Raw genomic sequence first — 17052 nt, forward strand, 5'->3', positions numbered from 1 at the left:
CAGGTGGGACAGTCACAGCATATACAGCTATTCTGTATTCAGGTGGGACAGTCAGAGCAAATACAGCTATTCTGTATTCAGGTGGGACAGTCACAGCAGATATAGTTATTCTGCTGTGACTGTTCCACCTGAAGACGGAAGCTTGTGTTGCCTCCGAAACGTCGTGATTTAATTCAGTTGTTTTATTTTATTTTAATTCTACCTACGTGACTTTACCGAAAAAAAACAAAGAGTATAAAAGTAGTTGTACTCACGTGCCCGTGCTTAATTTGTGTTTCCATGATTCACCTTACAAAATAAATCTGGCCACGTCTCGCACCCCCATAAAGGGCATCTCGCACCTCCAGGGGATGTGTGCACCCCAGGTTAAGAACTTCCGCGATAGAGGTATCCCTGGACATCAACACGAAAGGGTCTTTAGCCGACCCTTCTTTTGACTTTGCATATTGGAGAGGGTGGAGTGGTGCTGCGATGGATAGCCCACCGCATTCTGTTCCGGGCAATCTGAGTTCCATTCCTGGCCATGGTTCGCGAGTGATGATTCAGTAGTGAGTGATGTCTGAACCGGTCCTGTTCCCCCCAGCTTCATTAGTCTACACTGACCAGCACGGTGAAGTATGGTCAAACAACGCATTTGACCGGCATGGTGTGGAGGAGGATTTCATCCGGCAGTGGCTGAAATGAAGAAAAAATTCGTATCGGATCTCATGTCCAATATTCTAAAGGGGTTTCCATTAATGGTGGTTTCATCATGACCATTAGCCATGATCTGTCTACTGCTGGATGAAGGCCTCGCCTAGATGTTCTCAACGCTCACGGTATTGCAACAAAACAATCCATCCATCTCGTGCATGTGCTAATTTAATCGCTGCATCTCAATGTTGGATCGACTCTCGCGCATGTTGCCACCTTTGGCTGCCACTCATTCCATTGTTAGTCTTGACCAACGACCATTGTGTCCTGTCCAAGCCAAGAAACTTGTCTTAACAGTCCATATGATTGCTAACTGGCATATGTACTCTTTTGTTCCTCTGTCTGCATCTCAGTGTAATACCCAGCATGCATACATCGCCATGCCTTTTTGCGTACGGTTTGTCTTGTGCTGCATTTTATTCATTTATGTCCGTGGTTCTGATCTATGCCTCAGCTGACAATATGTACTGATTGAGAATGTTCTTCTAATAGGCACATGCTGATTTTATCAAGAAAAGCTTTCCAAAATAACTGTATTCAGCTATTCTTCACTATACACCAATGAAAACGAAGGACAGCAAGTTATTGAGGTGACAGACTTGGACTGTAGCCGATCAGAAGACATTCAAACGATAATGTGTAACTGTCATACATCATTAAAACCGTTAAAAGAAGTAAGTGGCCTTGGGCAGGACACATTTCCAGAAGGGTTGATGGCTGTCGATAAAGAATAGTGATGAAGTGGTAGCCAATGATTAGATTTATAACGATTCGATTGAGAAGAGGATGTTCCACGAGGAGATGGAGCGATGAAATTAGTTCGTGTGCAGGCGTTAGGCGGCCTTCATCAAGAAGCGGATTGAGCACACCTTAAATGTTGATGGTAATCCGTTATTGTAAATGCGTTGAAAACTAAATGTGCATGCCAACAGGCTTCCACTTTGTCGAGAGGTCCCCAGATTTGCGAACAAGGCAAATGGAGGTGTGTGCAGAGACGCAGACAAGCAGCTTGGCTAATTTGTCAAATCCCCTGTGAAGTCAAGCTGGGGCCGAGCAGCATCACCACGTGGGACGAGGGTGTAAATTATTTGTTGAGTGTAGCTCAGCGTTTATGTGTGCGTGTGAAGCTCTTCATCAAAGGATGCGTATTACATCATTTTCGTGATTCACAGTGTGGTCCGTACGTCCCGTGACCTCCAATTAATTGACCCATACGTTTTCCCCTTTGCTTATTCATTTTTGTTTTCGCACCCATTGGTATACAGCGGTGTTAGGTTTCTCGAAAATTAAATGGAGATCACAAGACATCTACACCGACCCCGTAGAACAGCTTACATGCCGTAGTGCATCTTGCACATCTATCTGCATACACACACTCTGTGCTGTTGCTTAAAACTACATATGATGTCTGAAAATCGTTTTGCAGTGGATTAACTAATATTGCAAAATATCAGAATATGTAGAAAGGCACAAGAAATATGTTTGGTTATTCAAGATGAAAACATATAGGAAATACAATTTCAGGTGAATGTATATACAGTACCATATTACTTATGTATCGGACAATTAAATAAATAAACACACCACTGATTGTCTATCTACATATAAATACAATGTTTTGAAGTCATCACCCGCTTGGCTTTTCAAACCAACATTGTGGAGACGCATGCTATGAAATAGACAAACTCTGGACTAGTTTCAAGCTTTTGGATCTCATCAGCAGAGTCAAGCTTCTTAAGCAAATGCTGGGTTGCCAGAAGCGAGGCTGCGATGTGGGGATACCACGCTACATCGTATGATATAAGGTCCACAACAATTGTATTGTACAATATGTAAATATCATAAAAAAATGTTTTACTCCATTATTTCCTGACAGATTCTATGTTTGATCACACGCCCAAAAATAAAGTCCTATTCTGCATTATGCTTGTTGTCTTGCATGACAACTTATTGGAAGTCTAGACTGTTGTATCTACTCATTTGATTTTTTACGTAGTGTGTAACTTGACAGCATATATGTTACAAATTCTAAACTTGCAATAGCTATAGAAGACGTATGGCAGGCCCATGTTGTGCGAACTGCATTTGAAGAACTTTGAATTAATTTATATCTGTACTGGAATAATTGTACAGCATAAAAGCAAGAGAATAAAAATGGATATTAAGAAAGTTATTGGAAACTACTATCACGATAATCTTCATATAGTGAAAATGGATATCTTTTCAAATGGTGTCATGAAAACATCTGAAATAGTCTTGGACATTCCCCCTTCACCAACCCTTCCTAACCAGCATGGTGAAGTATGGGGCACCACCGTAGAAAAAATGTTAACTACCTAACCTGGTATACAGGAGGTCGTGGATTTGATCTCGACCCTGACGCCTGCTGTACATTTGGAGTTAGCATGTTCTCCGCCGTGGTCGTGTAGATTTTCTCCGGGTTCTCCGGTTTTTCCCTCCAACATGTGTTTACATTATTTGGCCGCTCTAAATTTCCACGTGATATGCCACTTTGTTGAGCTATCATTTGTGGCCAGGTGGCTTCTGAATAATAACTATATATCTCACCTGATAAAATAAAAAAATATATTTTAGTTTCATGGGAAAAGAACCCACATGAATAACATAGCATGGGGAGGCATCCATTCAGTAATGGATTTAGTATCAGAATCTTTATTTATCCTGGAGAAATCCGATGAGCTATGAAGCTCTTTTTCGCAGATGTAGGTTCACAGATGTCCAGAAGGATTGACAACGGGCTCCACAATTCATGAATTATGATAACATTACTTACATGCAAACTATCGTTACTAAAATAAATTAATAAACATTCATGTGTAAGCTGTCATGTCATGGCCATGGTTATCCATCCAGGCCACAACCCCACAACTAAGGTTGCCAACTCTGAGAGGCAACAAACTGGGGAAAATCACGGGGATATTAGAAGAGATCAGAACTACATGTAAATACTTTGTGGTGTCACATCATCGTTATTCTTATGCAACTGACAAAAAAACCGGGCCTGTTAACCTCCCAGCAGGAATGACAACTTTACCACTAGAAAAAGAGGAGGATCCTAGGGAGGGGGGGGGAAATACGACAGGTCTGCAACCCCACACACGACCCCACGTAAATAACGAATATTTCTCACTATCAGGTGGACTATGCGTGAGGATGGACACGCAGAGATGTACGTGAACGACTGGGACATGCTGGCGGTGGAGCGGGAGGATGACTCGGACTGTGCGGAGCGTCGTACATCCGAGGGAGTAAAAAGAAGTTCGTCTCGTCCCCCAAATGATGAAAGTGTCGACTCTCGTGGAGCAGTGCATCGCCCGCAAAATTAGATACCACAGAACTGCTTCTGAGAGCCCTCCAAAGTCGCGCTACGCTCCTCCAAATCAAGTGGCGAATACGCATCACAAGCAGAGCCACACGCCGCCCTTCGACGCCTCCTCCCCACAGCAGACACCACCCCTCGTACTCGTGAGCCCCCCTACTGTTTCACGGTCTCCGGATACACCACTCGGTCTGGCACCTCAGATAGAGGGGGCCCACAAGCAGCTGCCGCGAGGCAGAAGCCGTGCGGAATTTTCATCGAGCGCACGCAGCTGTTAAAACAGTTTATGTTTCCTTGATCGTCAAACACCACGGAGCAGATTGCGCTCGGAGGTGAAATTGAATAATTGTCATTAGCGGCGCGCCGGGCTGAATTAAAACAAAAGTGACTATTCGCGTGCGTGTCGCGGTCCCCCCCCCCCCCTGAGGCCCATGCGTAACAAGAAATCCGCACTGCCTAGCGACGTGGCTGCGTGTCATCTTCGTCCCGTCCAAGCTACTCGACTCGCGGCTTCGGTGCTTTAAGCAAACGAGGTGGGCTCGTGACGCCTCGATTAGAAATCCGCGGCTCGTTCCGCGAAGATCGTTAATCTCCAAGATGCCCCCAGTACCAGCAGTTACAATGGCTGTCGTGAGCAGACAAAACATTTCAAATGCCGCGGTGCGCTCCGATGAGAGCGATAGGGCGACGCACGTTGCCACATTCACATGAAAGAAACTTTTTTTTACGTGCGTTGGAGCCGTCCACCGCAGCAGCGGCAGCGATGTTATCGTTTGTGCGCGCCGAGGTGTGGTCATTTGCTCACGCAAGTGCGTGGTCATTGCCCGTTTCTTATTTATGTGTAAACAACACAAAAAATCGCGTGGAAAGTGAGCCTTCATCCAGCGGTGGATGTAGGCTACTCGTTTCGTTCGAACTGCTTTTTTTTGTGTGTGTGTTTAGTTTGTTGTCGATCCGGCGCACCTCCGATTAACGAGGTTTGGTTACGTACGGTGTGAAAGAAGTTCAATATGCGTACGGCGTGGTCCAGATTGTCCTGTGACCTCCATATAATTATCAGAAATTTTATATATTTTTGAGTAAGGTTTATTTAAAACGAAAATGAATATGCAAAGGGTCAATTAATTGGGGGGGGGGGGGGTCACAAGACATCTGGACCACGCTGAACAGTGTATTGATTATGCTGCTTTTGCTGATGATGATGAAAGTGAATACTCTTGCTGTATACACAAACAATGTGTAGATTGGAATTCGCCCAGCAGTGGATTGTCCATGCCTGACGACGATAAAAGTGAATACTGTGCCGAATACATACACCATCACCGCACTTCTGCGTCAGCATCGTGATTTATTCCGCTCTTGGATTCGTATTGGCTGATATCAATGGACGCATTGTGTTTTTGTTGCGTTTGGACTGGGGCTGCAGTGGTTGAGCGGTGGTGAGCGTACTGCGCTATGAACCCGGCGACCTGAGTTTGGTATTCCGCCAACGGCTGAGCGACACCGATCAGCATGGTGAAGTATAGTCAAACAACCTCCACGACCAACACGCAGGCTTATGTCTCCCAAGTGGATTCACTGTACACTTATTTTTGGACTGGCTATGCTTTTGCAAACTTGCACATTTCCATTGCTGTGTTATGGTCGTGTACACATGAACACACAGTGGGGCGAGGAACCAATGTGCCATGTAGAAGATGTATTACCGATAAACGATTACAATAACTGATATGGGCATGGTGATGATAATGGTTCTTTTTTTGTTTTTAGCATTCAACTGAAAAGAAATAAGTGAATTGGGATGATACGCATGAAAGACGCCGGCACACGCGTAACTTGCCCGCGTGCAAACAAGAGCAGCCGTGTTCGTCTCAATATAATCACAAGGCCGCGTTCACGACGTTGCCTGCGTTTTGTAGCACGGTAGTGTTGCATCTGATAACCTGGATTTTCACTGCAGCCCTCAGCCCCCAGCCGCTGAGCCTCTCTGATCCGAGCATGCGCTCTGCAACCAATGATTATGTGCACCTGCAGACACACGCACTGCACGCACACGCTGTTATTATGAAGCCGAGCAGCTGTTTTCCAATGAGCATGGGTGCTTTGCCATCTCAGCGGGGGGGGGGATGCTTTAAATTGATTCTGTCCCCGTAGTTACTTCTGCCGCTAATTACCCGCAGCCCTGAGACGCTGGATCGTTTTCCGTGCTGCCTTTCAGGGAAGTAAATCAATATAAATCCTGATAATTTTTGGTTCTATTGGGTAAAGTCACGTAGGTGAAAATAAAATAACAAAAAATCACGACGTTTCGGCCACAACACAAGCGGCCTTCATCAGGTGAAGGGACGAGACTGTCTGGAGGACAGCGCTGTCCTACGCGACTTTACCCAATAGAACCAAAGAGTATGGATCCTAGCAGTCACGAAAGCTTTAAATCTAGAATAAATCCTGATGTTTCATATCCAGGAGAACTAACCCCTTATCCGCAACCCTAACACCCGTGACTCCTTTTATCTGCCAGAACTGTAGTGGTCCGCTGGATAATCTTACGACCCATGACCCTATTATTGCTATCATCTACGATTTTTTTTACCGTTAATAAGTTGAGTAAATTCGAGGATAACATCGCGGAGAACAGGATCTGAGATATTTGTCCCACACATCACCGCAGATAAGAGGGCGTTTCCTGTGTATGATGCTTATATTGTACAGACACACACAGAGACAGTTGGTCTGATCCGCTAAAGTGCAATGATGCATGTCAAAAAAACACAAGCCTCTTAGTGTAACAAAAGCAGAAATTGCCAGTTTCAGACCACAGTTGTTTCATCTGCTGGGTGCTTTACACTACCTCAATGCAGCTTTCGATGCGGGAAGATTCATGCACATGCGTGGAGGTTGATACTCGGGAAAAGTTTTCGATTTGTTTTAAGATATCAGATATGCAGTCCCAATTTCTGATTTATTTTGTCTAAAAATGCATCAAAGTAGGCTCGACTATCATTGTTTATCAAGTAAATAAAATAGTTTAAAAATGTATTTAAATATTCATATATATTTCCCAGAGATCCATCAATGAAAAAATAATTTTAATGCAAAATACGTTTATAAATTACACACTCTTCGGTAAATTTACGTCACTATTCGTGGGAAAACATGTAAGTGAAGCAAGGGAATCACTTTCTGTGATGTCACATTTTCGGATCATGGAAATTTTTGTTAACGGATCATTCCAAATTTCGTAAATCTAGGCCAGATTTTCACATTTTTCATTTCATTCCGAAAATTGGGAACATCTCCAGTAGATGCCTTTCCTTTGCACCACATACGAGTTTTACTGAGTCAATGACTGAATTTTGTAAGGGTGTGACCTGGAAGATTTAAAGTTTATTTCATTTGTTACATGGATGATCCTGTTTAGCCAATTCCCTGGCTATTTTACACGAGAGATCTGTTGTTCGTGAGTAAAGCAATAACAAAGCGAAGACAAAAAAAACAGAACTAATGCAGAGAACGAGCACAGGGTCCTTAAGGAATATTGCACAACTAACAAACGAGGTAGTTAATGGTCGTAAACGTAACACACGCAAATCAAAAGAGCGCAAATGTAATATGGAAACATTAGGTACAGGTGCAAGTAAGCCGCATATTTTAGTCTAAGAGCGACATAAACACATGCCAATCGAGAAAGACAGTGCAAACATGTGCGAGCAAGAAGCGCCAGAAAAAAGTTAGGTACAGGTGCTAGTAAACTCTGTATTCTAACCGAACAGAGACATGTTTCAGCAGTGACGGCAGCTGCCCAGGGCGCAAAGCTGTGAGGGGCACTGCAAACGAGTTTTTTTTAATCAAATGTAATGCATTTACATATATGTGGTGGTTAACACTTCGAGTCACGTGACGGGTAACAAATGACACTAAATGACATGGTTATTACCAGATAATTATTTTCAAGGGGCGTTAAATTCCTCCTTTGACCAGGGTGCCATTTATGTTAAAGCTGGCTCTGAGTACCGGTGCCAATTGTGAATAATTGAGTCCGGGCGATAACTGTAGTTTTATATCCAACCTCTTGGTAACGAAATCTTCGCATTATGCGGCGGGGTATTAGACATGAAGCGGATAATTGAGATGACATCATCCATTTCAATGAGTTCTCAAGCCTCACAACAGTTTCGCTGCATGGACATCAGCGGCGTCTGTTTATGAACATCGCCAGGATCATATATTCTGATCGAGCCAGCAATTGGCGGGTTCTGATCTCCATTGGTGGCTCTGAGTCAGTAGTTGAATTCCAACATGCAACTGGCAGGGCACAGTCTCTGCATAGGTTGACTTTACGCAAAGTGGTACTTGTTTTTTTAATCGAGCCCAGAGGGATGATAGGTTGAGTTGACTTGAGAGTCGTGCCCTCTAGTGACAAGTGCCCCAATCGGTTCAGATCAATTCCGAGTCTCAGTCTGCTTCGCAAATCACCAAATGTAGAGCATCAATCTCCAACACAACTGCTGCACGAGGCATTTCTTTACCCTCTAACACTTCCGTTCGGTTATAAAGAAGGATTTAGAAAGTCAATAGCGCGATTGTTTCTTTTAATTATTTCCCAAACCCCCCACCCTCCAGATCGTACGATTTGAAAAATTTGTCTTGACTTGTTGCCCCATGACTTCACTCAATTCACGTTAAGCAAACATTTAATATGCTCAACTGGGCTCCGTGTAACGAGAGACACACTCATAAGTGTGAGCACTCGAGCACCCGATCTCCTTCGCCCCGTTCAGCTTACGCACCCACAACCCAATCGCCCTCTCCATCACCTCTCCACTCCGGCCCTCCTCTCTATAATCTACATTTAGTTCCACCACCTCTGATTATTTTCTCTGCTCTCCATTACATCTTGATTACAATTTATCAGGATCAGTGTAGCGTTACTGGACAAAATCGGAGCACATGGCGGTATTGCTGTTGCGTCTCATGGTGCTGCCTTTAGAATAGCGGCCGCCAAACGTTGGTGTCCTTGACAAGAGCTGCTTTATTCGTGCAGGGCACACTACGGAGTAAGTGACAGCTTCGTGTAAGCGAGCGGGTGGGAATACACCAGCCCCATAGCGTGACGGAGGGCGAGCCCCCCTGTACCGAAGACTGAAACCACCCCCCCGCCCCGATTCTGAATTCGTATAGTGCGGCCAAGCGATGGTGCGTCGCAGCCTCCACTCAGCTCGAGCAGAACGCACGATCGACACAGGTCGCATCGTTACCGATTCCGTGTAGTGTTGAACATTCGTTCAAACTTTTTTGTTGTGTATATATTCTCGAATTTAATTTTAACAAGAGCCCGGTACAGAGCGCGGACGATGGAAAGGGGGGCTGGTTGGCACAGAAATTCCGTGGCCAAAATCCCATGAGCACCACGCTTATGGGGGCAAGGGGCAGGGAGAAAGGTGGGGCTTGCTACCTTACTAGCCTAGGGACAACGGACAGGAGCATGGATTTATTATTTTAAATGGAATGGAAGGGAACAAGATAAGGAGAAGAGTGGTTTTAAAGTATGTTTCACATTCTGTCATGCCCCCCCCCAGCCACCCCTATTTACCCCCCACCCCTCTTCCCGAGTATTTAATACTCCCCTTTTTAAAACAAAGGTCACACTTCAGAATGAGATGACAATAGGTCAACTTAGTTCAAATTGAGTACCCCGTGCTTGTGTCAATGTCAGCCCTGGAGAGTCAAAGATACACATCTGCGCGTGTGTGTGTGTGTGGTGTAGCCGGTTCTGGGCCTCCCCGAGGTTGACTCAGTCTCAAATGAGTACCTGGTGCGGTGTGTAGTAAACATCGCTACTCGGGAGAAAAATCCGGCCGGGCGTGGTGCTGGCCACCCACCCACAGCACTTGCCTCAACAGTCTGCTGAAGCTAAGCGGGGGGGATCTTTATCCTAGTAGCCACAACAATCGCTTCATATGCTGAGCGGAACCCAATTAGGTGCTTGCTTAGAGTCTGCATAAGTGAATATGGAGGGGGCGAATATTTGTTTCTTGAGCGTGCATCCTGAACATGTGCAACGGTTGTTTCCGCGCGTGGATTCGGAACATCGCGCTTGAACAACGCGAGACGCAACCCCGGAAAGCCCATCACGAAAACCGTACGGCAGGTTGATGGTGTCAGTTCGTTGGGGTTGGTATATCTGTTGCAGCAGCAGCAGCAACAGCAGCAGCATTCCGAGTTGACACCTAGAAGTGGCGGGCGACCGATATTCAAGGATGGATTTTCATCGAGGCACTGCGGTCCCGCTCCGCACTTTTAGGAAACGTCCTAATTTGTTTTCGCCATGCCTCATTGGGAATTGCGCATCAAAGGCAGCGGACTGTACAGTGTAAAGGATAAGGTTACGCTGCGCTAACAAAAACAAAATATATATGTTTTCACGTGACATTTTGGCAGCCGCCTTGTTTTTCTCGTTTCGCTTGAGCACTGACGTTCCCATACGCCTGGCTGCCCGGCCATACGGCATGAATCACACGTTTTTTTTTGTTGTTGTTGAGAATCTATAAACAAGCAAATATATTAATAGTTTGCGACTGCGTTCGTTGCGGTGCAGGGCCGAGACGAAAAAAAAAACAATTGGCATCTTCGCGCTCAAACGAGCGGTAGGGCAGTTCCCATTTTCGCTGGCAGCCCAGAGGCAGTGCCGCAGCAAATTGAACGCTCCTACGGCAAGGGTGCCACAGGATTCTATCGATGGCCAAGATGAATGATTGTAGCCGATGGATCTAACGTGTCCGAGAGGGCGTCCCACCAAGGAGATGGAGTGGCGAAATCAACTCGCGTTCAGGTGCTTTGGTGGAGTATTACCACCACAGGATCATGCGAAATGGCGGTGGTTTTGGGGAGGTCCCTTCATCTAGCAGTGGATCGATCACGGTTGATGATGGTGGCAGGTTCAAGTCTCTCTATGGGACAAAGAGTGGTTGACATCCTGAACATTGGTATTGATTTTATTAACCGTGGAAAAATGATGGGCTGAGTTGACTTACTGACCAGAATTTGAACTCACACTCTTCCATTTGTGAGTCAGGTGCTCTGCGAGTGCCCACCTGGTTAGATATTACAAAGTACGATTTGTTAACGAATAGGAGTTTAAAAAACACCAACGCACAATACTGTACTCGTTGCCAAGTTGTACTTAAATATTATTATGCTTTACACTTTGCATAACAGACTAAGTGTTTGGATTTCATGTGGAAAATGTACATATTCAGGAATACTAGACTAGAAAAATTCAGTATCATTTAGCATTACAATAAGATGCAATGTCACACAGTATTAACTTTCGTACAAAATCATACAGAATTTGCAATTGCAATTCCTCAATGTACGGGAATCACTCACACCAGGCTTGTGCATGACAGTGGAGGACACCACATTGATGCGATTAAATAATAAAATAATCAACCTCGATTCATTTCTCTCATGTGTGTAATGAAATAAACTTCAGTCCATCAGCAGAATGGGGCTTCCAGAGAAATATTATTCAGCAGTATTCGTCTAAGCAAGCAAACTCTGGATCGGTTCCAATATTAAGGGTCTCATCGGCAGAGTACAGCTTGCAAAACAAATACTGCTGGGTTGCCAGATGTTACAAACGACCATAATGATTCACAAATGATTATGCATTATTGCGTAGCATTGTAGGTAATGAAATAATAAACTAACGTCAATTTGCCTCTCCGCATGAACATAAGTGGCTGGTCAAGCAAACATATTTCACGTGGAGAGACAAATGGAGGTTTGCGTGTTTATTTATGTATTTACCCACAACACTCCATAAACAATGCATGAGTTTGCATATCTTCATATAACAGGTGAGTTTTTTTTTAAAGTCTGACGAAGATATCATGTAGAAATACTTTCTTCAAATTCAGACCAAACTTGCATAACTTCCCAAATGTCATGTATGCGAATGCACTGCCATGCGTTGGTATTTTCAAAAACACACCTCCCCGGATTATGGTATGTGCTATGCTGCTCTGTGCATTTGCTGTCAACATATATATGTAGGATCGAAGAAAAGGTGCAGCCCTGCAATTGCTTGCTCACGCCACTGCTGTCATAATGGCCTCCACTAAAGAGAGCTTTAGAGAGCCTCTCAGTGATTACTTGGGCTACTCTACCACACGGGCCAGACTTCTTGTACAAGGCGGCCCGTGTGGTAGAGCTGTGCCCCACCAAACGCAACCAACCTGCCGATCGACTGACTATGGTGTACCCATGTATCTTGTTGGGTGGACAAAGGTTGGAAGGATTGAAGAAACTTGCCCCCTATTTTGTCAACCGCTGCATGGCGAAACTGAACCAGTGGCCTGTGAATTGCAACATGTGCACAGTGTTCGAGTAATATTGTGGAAAATCCGTACTTTCAACCATTACAGCAATTGGCTGTTATCCGTTAGGACCATTTTTATGAAATTAGATCAGGACCTGTCTCCAGATTAAGTGGCTGCTGTACATTTCTACGTGATAATCCACTTCGTTGAGCTATCATTTTGTGGCCAGGTCGCTTCTGAAAAAGAGCTAATAACTCAGTGGGCTTCACCTGGTAAAATAAAAATATGTTTGTGAGTGGCTTTCCTTTCCTATACTTTGCACTTCTATCTTGTTTTGTATTGTTTTCTGTTGCATATTTCTGACCTGCCCCTACTGGACATTTCTGAAAAAAAGAGCGTTATAGCTCATCGGATTCCTCCAGTCTAAATAAATATTTGCATAGGATATGCTCAAAACGTCCCCCCAAAAAACACATACATGTATTATTTGAGAAGGGTGTTTGTCACCATGCCAATTATATACGGCATCATCGAACTGTAGCGAACAGTAGTATGTTGCTTTGTGTTTTTAGACAAACACGTGGTCCTGGGCAGGACACTTCGCTTGAAGGGTGATGGCCGAATGAATGTCAAGAATAATGACGGGGCCGGCACGAAGAGATGACGTCCACCGACGAGATGGAGCGATGAAATCAGCTCATGTGCAGGTATTCGGTGGATCACTGCATCTCAAAACCATGAGAGGTGGCGCAGGCTTGGAGAGGCCTTCATCCAGCAGTGGATTGATTATAATAGCTGAGAGTGATGATACTAGATTTGAAGCTTTCGTGACTGCAATGATTCATACTCTTTGGGTTTTTTCGGTAAAGTCACGTAGGTAAAATAAAATAAATATTTTACCTACGTGACTTTACCGATAGTGATGATAACCTAGACATATGGTGTTAGGCTTCTTTCACAGGAACAATTCGTCTATTGTTGCTTTGCCCTTTCTCTCCAGTGAATGTTGTTCCTACTTTGTTAATGGAGCATGTTTAAAGATGTAATATGTTCACCTAATTCAGTATCTGTAAGCCACATTTTTTTTCTGACTGTTTGGCAATAATAGCCAACGGAACGTCATTCCTTTCCACCTGATCTCACTAAATGGGTCATTTTCATCCTGTTTGGAGGACTTTGTTTGGTAAACAATGCGTTTCCTAATTTACTATCAACGTAATCATTTTAAAAGAAAAAAAAACCTGTTGGGAATAGGAGCAACGCTGCAATTTCTTGCTCTCGCCACTGCTGGTGAAAGGACTTCCAAAATACATGGAGCTCGAGAGGTCCCGTCTTCCAGACTGGCCAGACCTCTCGGAAGACGTGCGAGTGCCTCCCACACTTTACCCCGCCACATGGACGAACCGTGGGTATACCCAACCAGACATAGCTGGACAGAGGCGTGGGGATATGGGCAACGTGCACCATTGTTTCAACTGTCACGCAGGGTGAAGAGTGTCTTATCACGTTATTATACTTTTTGGGAATTCGCTCTGTACGTAGCCCAGCCGTGCTAATCGGAGGTGCGGAATAAGGGACCGTCCATAAGTGATGTCACGCAGCTAGGGGGGTGGGAAGGGGATCAGACATTTGTGACGATGTGTGACGAGGGGAGGGGGGGGTTGAGAAATGTGACGTCACATCAAAATGCGCAACTTTAAATAAATATAGACAACACGTTCTACTTAATTAAATAGACTTTTTAATAAATGTTTTCTCCTACAACATCAGAGTGCAGCGCCACATTAAATACGCACTACAATGACAATATTTTAAAGCGATTTGAAGCATGTTTAACTTTTTTTGTGGGGGGGGGGGGGGCAGAGCTTTGTGACGTCATAATTTAGGGGGGGGGGGTCTGACTTTTTGTGACGCCGTGTGACGAGGAGGGGGGGTAAAAAAATCGTCCAAAACCGCGTGACGTCATTTATGGACGGCCCGTAAGGTTGTTGTATCAATGTTTTTTTTTATTTAAAGCTTTCGTGACTGCAGTAATTCATATTCTTAGCTCTTTCGGTAAAGTCACGTTGAAGGGAAACAATAAAATAATGAAATATATATAAAACAATAAAAATTATCACGACGTTTCGACCATAACATTGCATTTCTATGGCAATCCTGTCACACCTGATGACGACCGTTTGTGTTATGGTCGAAACGTCGTGAGAATTTTCTTATTGTTTTATATTTATTTTATTATTTTATTGTTTCCCTTCAACGTGACTTTACCGAAAGAGCTAAGAATAATGTTTATTTTGTTGTCTTTCTTTTCTCCCCGTGATCGCCGTGAAGTAGCCGCCGGGCCGGAGCGTTCGGGGCACGCGAGCGGGCTTGAAAGCGACAGCCACGTGGACGTCCCTTCGGCCCGCTCGCACGGCAACGGCCGGACAGCAGCCGCAGCGTGAGCCGCGGAGATCGAAAGGCCCACAGACGGTGGCCGCGAGAAAGCACCGCGGTCCCGTGTGTTGCCGCCCGCTGAGCAGGGAACAAGCGGCGTGTTCTGCATCGATGTGTGCGTGTACGTTGAACTTCTTTCGCACCGCACGTGAGCCAACTGCGCTAATCGGAGGTGAAGGAGAAGAAACTAAACGCAGAAAAAAAAAACCCAGCTCTGGCACGTAAACCGCACACTCTCGTGGAGTGTCGAGAATGGCGCTCTGTGCATGACCGGGGCAGATGATGACATCAGACGCCAATAAGTTGTAATTTTTTTTCGAGAAAACAAAACCAAAACTTTAGACTGCCCCCTCTGCAGAAAAAAAATCTCATAAGCTGTTAATCTTCAACATCTGTGACTTCCTCCCCAACTGATAGCCAATCGTATGGCTGTGGAATTCGGGTGTAATTACAGGCAATGGCTGTGCCGGGTACATCCCACGCCCATATCCACGCCATGGGCAAGAGGTCATGGTTGTATTGCCTGGAATTTGCTGCTCACAAGAGTGAATTTTCTTGGTAAAACCACAAATAACTTTTCTGGAAGCCGTTATACTTTGTGAAAGACAACGAGAGCTTTGTACAAACTTGGAGGTCACGTGTTGTATTGATCTTTTTACTGCGTACAATTTTTTGACAAAACACACTAAAAATAAAACTTTGATCACTTCCTCAGATCAAGTGCTCTCTGCAACTGCAATTGCCAAGTGCACTGATGACAGTCTTGGTGACACCATAACATAACACAGAGCGTTTCAGGCATCGTATTCTTCAGACTGTTATTTTTAAGAGTCCACAGTTTACATTCTCACTTGAGTTATCAAAACTATAATTCTATGTTTGTGAACGATGGATTTTATGTTCTAGATTTGAAGCTTTCGTGACTGCAAGGATTCATACTCTTTGGGTTTTTTCCACTTGATGCAGCGATCTTGCTGTGACTGTTCCACCTGAAGACGGAAGCTTGTGTTGCCTCCGAAACGTCGTGATTTAATTGTTTTATTTTATTTTTATTTTACCTACGTGACTTTACAAAAATAAACCAAAGAGTATAGAGGATTTTATGTTGTTATTAGCAGCCAATGTGGTTATATTTCTCATTTGAGTTATCAAAAACAAATTGTTTTGGGATTTTGTGGAATTAAATTCTTCTGTTTTTTGTTTTGTTTTAAACTAAACCTGCTTACTTACTTAGATTAGAAAATAAATCACTTGTCCACTTTTACTTTGCAGGTTTAAAACAATATTAGCATCTTATATAGATTATAAGGCACTCCGAAAAGTAAGATGCATGCAAAACGTGTGCCTGGTGTCAATAAGGCTATACAAATCTGGCCACAGTCCTGAGATAGTCGTGGGAATTCCACATTCCTATGGCGGGGGTTAGTCTATCCATAAGAAAATTACCGTTGACTTACCCACAAAATGGCACCAATTTGATCTATCTGGGAAGGATGATCGGCTAAGTCGACTTCCAATCACGTTTGAACTTGCAACCTTGCGATTGCGAGCCATTTACTCCACCACTAAGCCACCTGACATTGTCTCGGCCTCGCTGTGCGCTGCGTTGCACCATTCTCCCGAGTAGTTAACCTCGCATTCAATAAACCTTCAGAGCCAGGGTGAACACCTGACTCCAACGTATTTAATGAATAGAACGAGGAAAAAATGATGGAAAAACAAAACAAATACAGCATCTGTTAATACTTGCAATATCCATACAATGAATGAACACAAGGAGCATCATAACATTGTCTTAGATAACATGAATCTCAACAATAGGTCCTGGATGGATCAGGCACCTACATTAGCACTGAATAGCCATACAACAAGAGAATAAGCTACTGTGTTAAATAAGGTCACTTTGTGTAATCACCATACTGCAGCCTAAATGTACAGTGCTGCATATAACACTGAACTGTGGATGAGATACTTTTTCATCCTTGCTCTCAAGATCGCATTAAAGTTACATGGACACAAGTCTGGCTCGACTTATCCAACTACAATAACATTATATTCTTAGTTTTTTCGGTAAAGTCACGTTGAAGAGAAACAACAAAATAACAAAATATATATAAAACAATAAAAAATTATCACGACGTTTCGACCATAACTCAAACGGTCATCATCAGGTGTGTCGGTTTGCATAAATTTATTTTTAAAACGGCACATTTATTTATTTATAAAAAAACGTTGGCGTCACGCGCAGCGATTGGCAGT

General features: G+C 44.0%; 1 long non-coding RNA gene across 1 annotated transcript in view; it reads left to right on the forward strand.

The window, feature by feature from the left end:
• The window catches only part of LOC116939051 (uncharacterized), a 123099-nt gene that overhangs the window by 94791 nt on the left and 11256 nt on the right, over positions 1 to 17052 (forward strand). The window contains exons 2-5 of the long non-coding RNA XR_004402362.2: positions 3851 to 4566; positions 5460 to 5548; positions 12930 to 13064; positions 14689 to 14914. This is a non-coding gene — a long non-coding RNA (uncharacterized LOC116939051). The remainder of the gene's footprint in view (positions 1 to 3850; positions 4567 to 5459; positions 5549 to 12929; positions 13065 to 14688; positions 14915 to 17052) is intronic.

This window comes from Petromyzon marinus, chromosome 5, assembly GCF_048934315.1.
Source record: "Petromyzon marinus isolate PM22_M1 ecotype Great Lakes invasive population chromosome 5, UKy_Petmar_22M1.pri1.0, whole genome shotgun sequence".
Classification (NCBI taxonomy): domain Eukaryota; kingdom Metazoa; phylum Chordata; class Hyperoartia; order Petromyzontiformes; family Petromyzontidae; genus Petromyzon; species Petromyzon marinus.